General features: G+C 40.9%; 2 non-coding genes across 2 annotated transcripts; both read right to left on the bottom strand.

Annotated features, from left to right (window-relative positions):
• Window positions 1-1807: 1807 nt before the first annotated feature.
• TRNAG-GCC (transfer RNA glycine (anticodon GCC)) lies at window positions 1808-1878 on the bottom strand. Its single transcript has one exon. It is a non-coding gene; the product is annotated as a tRNA-Gly (tRNA).
• A 3316-nt stretch (window positions 1879-5194) lies between these two features.
• Window positions 5195-5265, bottom strand: TRNAG-GCC (transfer RNA glycine (anticodon GCC)). The gene has a single exon. It is a non-coding gene; the product is annotated as a tRNA-Gly (tRNA).
• Between the last annotated feature and the right edge of the window lie 3333 nt (window positions 5266-8598).

The following is an 8598-nucleotide window of genomic DNA, read 5'->3' on the forward strand; positions in this document are numbered from 1 at the left end:
ATACTTAGGTGTATATAAACCTATCCAGTGATAATAATGACAATATTTTCGTATTAAATGCGCCGATTCTGTACCGATTTGGTGCCGATTCGATGGATGACTGTCGATTCGGTACGATGTGCTTCATTTCGATGAGACCTCTCCAACGTTGTTTAATAAGCCACTTATTCTGGTTTAACTTCGATCTCAAATGGTAATCTGTCACCTTCAGTAAGCAGTCGGATTGATGTCGACTGGAGTACTACGTTTCCTTATTATGAAGTCCACTCCTACGACGTTTTGCTTACTAATTTCATTTGCAGTGAATTATCTTTTAGAAGTCATGAGTCAAGCTCCTCATAGCCTCTTAGTAGCTACTCCGGATCTCTACATCAGTCAAGTCCTGTTGGAATCACTCACTTCTCTGAACTGACACTGACGTGGCTGAAACGGAATTGATGTCAAGAGCATGGATGAACTAGAAGTACCATGAATGAAGCTGAATTGGCGTATTTCATATAAAATTAAATCATATCTCATTGTGGTGGGTGTAGCTGAACTTGAATGTGAAGGACCTGAACTGGACCTAAATGAACCTAAACACACGTGAAGGAATAGATGGACCTCCTGTAGTTGCCTAAAAGTGAGCGGTGGACTAATTCGTACCTAAATATAGAACATTTAATATTGCTAGTAATTTCAGTTGTTGTTGCCTTTTGCATCTGACGGTAATTCCAGTACAACTTTAATATTCTGCAACAGTATCCGGCTAAACATACAGGCCTTCACTCCGTCTCAGTTCCTCCTGCAAGGCAAAGGTCTACTTCTTGTAGAGGGAACTTGTTGAATACGAATATTATATTTATTAATATTTTTTTGACAACTGAATTGCATGACTTTCTTCAGTGCTAAGCGATACCGGTTGTCTTGCATATTCTCTGTCAACTTACCTAGGCTCAGTATTGGTCTATGGCATCATCACAGCTGCATCTCAAAATGAACTGATCTTAAAATTCTCTCTCTCTCTCTCTCTCTCTCTCTCTCTCTCTCTCTTGAGAGTATAATTTATGCGGGCTCTTGGCTTTGGCTCCCTTCAGTTTTGCATAAAAATTAGGTCATTGACCAAAGATGTGTCCTCAATCCAAGGCCGCACCCCACCCTCTGAAACATCTAAGTTCCTGGAGTGGCAGGCACAAAAGTGCCAACACATCATATGGAATGATTATTTCCCACAGGAGATCGGTAGTAAAAACAGTTGATAACTGAAGAAATGGAAAAGAAATGATGTATAAATGTTGTATTATCTTGTTCTGTCCTTAAATAGCAGGCACTTGTCTAAAATGGGGCTGAAATTTCTGTTAGGCACGATCTAACCGGCTATAACACTCCTAACTCTCTGGACCTCACTAACCCAAAACCCTTCTTTTGCTGTTACTAGAAAACTGATTATGTCTCTGCTGCTTCAGAATAACTGTCGTGCATTGACGGGATTCACTACAGGCTTGGATTGATGACCCTTCATTCTGTGGGTGAATTTACTATGTTACCTTCTACTGGAGAATGGATTCCTCCACTGAATGCCACACGAGCCGACAGCACACACTTTCCCAACAATCCTGTATTGCATACCACGCCACCTTCATGTCATAACACTACTACTTAATCCTTGCTGAACATACAGGCCTTCAATCCACCTGAAGCCACCTTTCAGCACATAGGATCCTGTTCCACTATGTCCTTCCTAAATATCCAGTCCTTTCTTCCATCCCAGACTCCATCACCACCTGATTGTTCCAGACATAATCTTGAACGCATTGGGTTCAAAACGTGCATCGGCCGGGAATCGAACCCGGGCCTCCCGCGTGGCAGGCGAGAATTCTACCACTGAACCACCGATGCTCATGTAATCGTAGGGAAAAACGCTAATTTCACGGTCTCCAGAAGTCCCGAAACACGGTTGCTTTCTCCCCGAAACGAGAGTTCAGCTAAAGTCAGCCCTATATTATGTTTCATTCGTTTTCTGCAATTAAGGGATAACTAAACGAATGATGAAGAAAAGAGATCTGTATATATGAATACATCATATATAGTATATGTGCATGTTGCATATGTATATATATGCACGCCTGTACACATGCCCATATATTTATAAATGCGTACCTATCCTGTACATTCAGTATGTCTATGGCTACATGTGCGTGAATATATACTTAGATGTACTGATACCTACAGTATATGTGTATGTATGTGTGCATATATGCCTCTCTCTGCATAAGTACGTACATACGTGTGTATCTATGTACAACTTTACTCATCTTAAAACATGTCATGATATTGACTGTAACATCTTTGTATCATGAAAGTGCCATTGAATGGATTTGTTTATTATTGTGCTTGTAATGATAATTTCTTCTATACCTTCTATGCAATAAGATATCGATTTATTTTTCTTCCTCCTACTCTCATACACCCTTCAGTGCTTGGCCTTCAAGGACAGTGTTTCCCAGAGTGTTGGGGATTGTTCTGAATGGTAAATAAAGAACCTAAATTTAAGAAAAAAAAAAAAAAAAAAAAAAGCTCTCAGAGCCAAACATTTGAAAAAAACAAACTAATGAATGATGAAAGACCAGCAGGAAATAAAGTACTCGAGGAAGAGAGGGAGGAGCAAGGAAGGGATGGAGGAAAATAAATGGATGGGCTAGGTAAGGATGGAGGTGGGGAGATGTAAGGGGTGAGGTAGGTGGAGGAGGTTAAGACGGTTGTGACGAAATACCGAATGGGCGGTTATTTACCAAATTGGCACTCTTAATTGCAAAATATTATAATCTTTATCACCATATAAATTAAATTAACCGCAATAATTTGACCCGAATTCAGATACTTAGGTGTATATAAACCTATCTTGTGATAATAATGACAATATTTTCGTATTAAATGCGCCGATTCTGTACCGATTTGGTGCCGATTCGATGGATGACTGTCGATTCGGTATTTTTTCGCACCGGCTAAACTGTGCTTCATTTCTTTTAAGATCAACTTCAAGCGTTCATACCTCTCTCCAACGTTGTTTAATAAGCCAGCTTATTCTGGTTTAACTTCGGTCTCTTATCTCAAATCAGTCATGTAATCTGTCACCTTCCCCATCATGAGTAAGCAGTCTCAATACGGGTCAGGCTTTACACTGCCCCCTTACATTTGTTGAACAAACAAGTCTTGAATTAAACACAAGCCCCACTGGAGTACACACGTTTCCTCTCCACGTTGCCCTTCCTTATTATGAAGTCCACTGTTATTCATCCTCTACATCATTTCTTGACTTCGTTTTGCTTAAAACGTGCATCGGCCGGTAATCAACCCAGGGTCTCCCGCGTGGGAAGGGAGAATTCTGCCGCTGAACCATCGATGCTAATGCAGTGATGGAAAAGATTATCTTTTAGAAGTCATGAGTCAAGTTTAGTTTCTCCTCATAACCAAAAATCATGCCTCTTATCTACCATAAGTTTTCTTCAGCTTTCGGGTGACCTAATTAAAGAGGGGAAAATGATCCGGATGGTAGAGTATTTGACGGACAACTTAAGTAAGTAGGTCGGGAATACATCAGTAAAAGAAATACTGAAGTGCGAGAGGGAGGAGCAGGGAGGGACTGGGAAGGAACTGTTGGACAGGGGTGGCTTTGGAAGGGAAAGGGGGGGATAGAAAAACAAAAAGAGAGAGTTGGAAAGGTGGTTTCGAAAGGAAGATGAGAGGTTAAGAAAGATGGGAAGGGGAAGGGGAGCTGAGGTGTTGGTGAGAAAAAACCAGGGAGAGTAATGGAACTGAACTGACACTACGTGGCTGAAACGGAATTGATGTCAAGGGCATGGATGAACTAGAAGTACCATGAATGAAGCTGAAATGGCGTATTTCATATAAAATTAAATCACATCTCATGGTAGTGGGTGTAGCTGAACCTGAATGTGAAGGACCTGAACTGGACCTAAATGAACCTAAACAGACGTGAAGGAATAGATGGACCTTCTGTAGTTGCCTAAAATTGAGCGGTGGACTAATTCGCACCAAAATATAGAACAATTAATATAGCCAGTAATTTCAGTTGTTGCCTTTTGCATCTGACAGTAATTCCGGCACAGCTTTAATATTCTGCAACATTATCCGGCTAAACATACAGGCCTTCACTCCGTCTCAGTTCCCCCTGCAAGGCAAAGGTCTACTTCTTGTAGAGGGAACCTGTTGAATACGAATATTATAATTAATATTTTCTTGACAACTGAATTGCATGACTTTCTTCCATGCTAAGCGATACCGGTAGTCTTGCATATTCTCTATCAACTTACCTAGGCTCAATATTGGTCTATTGCATCATCACAGCTGCATCTCAAAATGAACTGATCTTAAATTTCTCTCTCTCTCTCTCTCTCTCTCTCTCTCTCTCTCTCTCTTGAGATTATAATTTATTCGGGCTCCTGGCTTTGGTTCCCTTCAGTTTTGCATTAAAAAATAGGTCATTGACAAAAGATGTGTCCTCAATCCAAGGCCGCACCCCACCCTCCGAAACATCTAAGTTCCTGGAGTGGCAGGCACAAAATTTCCAACACATCATATGGAATGATTACTTCCTACAGGAGATCGGTAGTAAAAACAGTTGCTAACTGAAGAAATGGAAAAGAAATGATGTATAAATGTTGTATTATCTTGTTCTGTCCTTAAATAGCAGGCACTTGTCTAAAATGGGGCTGAAATTTCTGTTAGGCACGATCTAACCGGCTATAACACTCCTAACTCTCTGGACCTCACTAACCCAAAACCCTTCTTTTGCTGTTACTAGAAAACTGATTATGTCTCTGCTGCTTCAGAATAACTGTCGTGCATTGACGGGATTCACTACAGGCTTGGATTGATGACCCTTCTTTCTGTTCGTGAATTTACTATGTTACCTTCTACTGGAGAATGGATTCCTCCACTGAATGCCAAACGAGCCGACAGCACACACTTTCCCAACAATCCTGTATTGCATACCACGCCACCTTCATGTCATAACACTACTACTTAATCCTTGCTGAACATACAGGCCTTCATTCCACCTGAAGCCACCTTTCAGCACATAGGATCCTGTTCCACTATGTCCTTCCTAAATATCCAGTCCTTTCTTCCATCCCAGACTCCTTCACCACCTGATTGTTCCAGACATAATCTTGAACGCATTGGGTTCAAAACGTGCATCGGCCGGGAATCGAACCCGGGCCTCCCGCGTGGCAGGCGAGAATTCTACCACTGAACCACCGATGCTCATGTAATCGTAGGGAAAAACGCTAATTTGACGGTCTCCAGAAGTCCCGAATCACGGTTGCTTTCTCCCCGAAACGAGAGTTCAGCTAAAGTCAGCCCTATATTATGTTTCATTCGTTTTCTGCAGTTAAGGGATAACTAAACGAAAGATGAAGAAAAGAGATCTGTATATATGAATACATCATATATAGTATATGTGCATGTTGGATATGTATATATATGCACGCCTGTACACATGCCCATATATTTATAAATGCGTACCTATCCTGTACATTCAGTATGTCTATGGCTACATGTGCGTGAAGATATACATAGATGTTCTGATACCTACAGTATACGTGTATGTATGTGTGCATATATGCCTCTCTCTGCATAAGTACGTACATAGGTGTGTATCTATGTACAACTTTACTCATCTTAAAACATGACATGATATTGACTCTAACATCTTTGTATCATGAAAATGCCATTGAATGGATTTGTTTATTATTTTGCTCGTAATGATAATTTCTTCTATACCACCTATGCAATAAGATATCGATTTATTTTTCTTCCTCCTACTCTCATACACCATTCAGTGCTTGGCCTTGAAGGACAGTGTTTCCCAGAGTGTTGGGGATTGTTCTGAATGGTAAATAAAGAACCTAAATTTAAGAAAAAAGAAAAAAAAAAAAAAAAAAGCTCTCAGAGTCAAGCATTTGAAAAAAACAAACTAATGAATGATGAAAGACCAGCAGGAAATAAAGTACTCGAGGATGGGAGGGAGGAGCAAGGAAGGGATGGAGGAAAATAAATGGATGGGCTAGGTAAGGATGAAGGTGGGGAGATGTACGGGGTGAGGTAGGTGGAGAAGGTTAAGACGGTTGTGACGAAATACCGAATGGGCGGTTATTTACCAAATTGGCACTCTTAATTGCAAAATATTATAATCTTTATCACCATATAAATTAAATTAACCGCAATAATTTGACCCGAATTCAGATACTTAGGTGTATATAAACCTATCCAGTGATAATAATGACAATATTTTCGTATTAAATTCGCCGATTCTGTACCGATTTGGTGCCGATTCGATGGATGACTGTCGATTCGGTATTTTTTCGCACCGGCTAAACTGTGCTTCATTTCTTTTAAGATCAACCTCAAGCGTTCAGACCTCTCTCCAACGTTGTTTAATAAGCCACTTTATTCTGGTTTAACTTCGGTCTCTTATCTCAAATCAGTCACGTAATCTGTCACCTTCCCCATCATTAGTAAGCAGTCTCAGTACGGGTCAGGCTTTACACTACCCCCTTACATTTGCTGAACAAACAAGTCTTGAATTAAACACAAGCCCCACTGGAGTACACACGTTTCCTCTCCACGTTGCCATTCCTTATTATGAAGTCCACTGTTATTCATCCTCTACATCATTTCTTGACTTCGTTTTGCTTAAAACGTGCATCGGCCGGTAATCAACCCAGGGCCTCCCGCGTGGGAAGGGAGAATTCTGCCGCTGAACCATCGATGCTAGTGCAGTGATGGAAAAGATTATCTTTTAGAAGTCATGAGTCAAGTTTAGTTTCTCCTCATAACCAATAATCATGCCTCTTATCTACCATAAGTTTTCTTCAGCTTTCGGGTGACCTAATTAAAGAGGGGAAAATGATCCGGATGATAGAGTATTTGACGGACAACTTAAGTAAGTAGGCCGGGAATACATCAGTAAAAGAAATACTGAAGTGCGAGAGGGAGGAGCAGGGAGGGACTGGGAAGGAACTATTGGACAGGGGTGGCTTTGGAAGGGAGAGGGGAGGATAGAAAAACAAAAGGAGAGAGTGGGAAAGGTGGTTTCGAAAGGAAGATGAGAGGTTAAAAAAGATGGGAAAGGGACGGGGAGCTGAGGTGTTGGTGAGAAAAAAACAGGGAGAGAAATAGAACTGAACTGACACTGACGTGGCTGAAACGGAATTGATGTCAAGAGCATGGATGAACTAGAAGTACCATGAATGAAGCTGAATTGGCGTATTTCATATAAAATTAAATCATATCTCATTGTGGTGGGTGTAGCTGAACTTGAATGTGAAGGACCTGAACTGGACCTAAATGAACCTAAACACACGTGAAGGAATAGATGGACCTCCTGTAGTTGCCTAAAAGTGAGCGGTGGACTAATTCGTACCTAAATATAGAACATTTAATATTGCTAGTAATTTCAGTTGTTGTTGCCTTTTGCATCTGACGGTAATTCCAGCACAGCTTTAATATTCTGCAACAGTATCCGGCTAAACATACAGGCCTTCACTCCGTCTCAGTTCCTCCTGCAAGGCAAAGGTCTACTTCTTGTAGAGGGAACTTGTTGAATACGAATATTATATTTATTAATATTTTTTTGACAACTGAATTGCATGACTTTCTTCAGTGCTAAGCGATACCGGTTGTCTTGCATATTCTCTGTCAACTTACCTAGGCTCAATATTGGTCTATGGCATCATCACAGCTGCATCTCAAAATGAACTGATCTTAAAATTCTCTCTCTCTCTCTCTCTCTCTCTCTCTCTCTCTCTCTCTCTCTCTCTTGAGAGTATAATTTATGCTGGCTCTTGGCTTTGGCTCCCTTCAGTTTTGAATAAAAATTAGGTCATTGACCAAAGATGTGTCCTCAATCCAAGGCCGCACCCCACCCTCCGAAACATCTAAGTTCCTGGAGTGGCAGGCACAAAATTGCCAACACATCATATGGAATGATTACTTCCTACAGGAGATCGGTAGTAAAAACAGTTGCTAACTGAAGAAATGGAAAAGAAATGATGTATAAATGTTGTATTATCTTGTTCTGTCCTTAAATAGCAGGCACTTGTCTAAAATGGGGCTGAAATTTCTGTTAGGCACGATCTAACCGGCTATAACACTCCTAACTCTCTGGACCTCACTAACCCAAAACCCTTCTTTTGCTGTTACTAGAAAACTGATTATGTCTCTGCTGCTTCAGAATAACTGTCGTGCATTGACGGGATTCACTACAGGCTTGGATTGATGACCCTTCTTTCTGTGGGTGAATTTACTATGTTACCTTCTACTGGAGAATGGATTCCTCCACTGAATGCCAAACGAGCCGACAGCACACACTTTCCCAACAATCCTGTATTGCATACCACGCCACCTTCATGTCATAACACTACTACTTAATCCTTGCTGAACATACAGGCCTTCATTCCACTTGAAGCCACCTTTCAGCACATAGGATCCTGTTTCACTATGTCCTTCCTAAATATCCAGTCCTTTCTTCCATCCCAGACTCCTTCACCACCTGATTGTTCCAGACATAATCTTGAACGCATTGGGTTCAAAACG

The sequence above is a fragment of the Coenobita brevimanus genome, chromosome 8, assembly GCF_032717465.1.
Source record: "Coenobita brevimanus isolate Jiangsu-jjx chromosome 8, ASM3271746v2, whole genome shotgun sequence".
Classification (NCBI taxonomy): domain Eukaryota; kingdom Metazoa; phylum Arthropoda; class Malacostraca; order Decapoda; family Coenobitidae; genus Coenobita; species Coenobita brevimanus.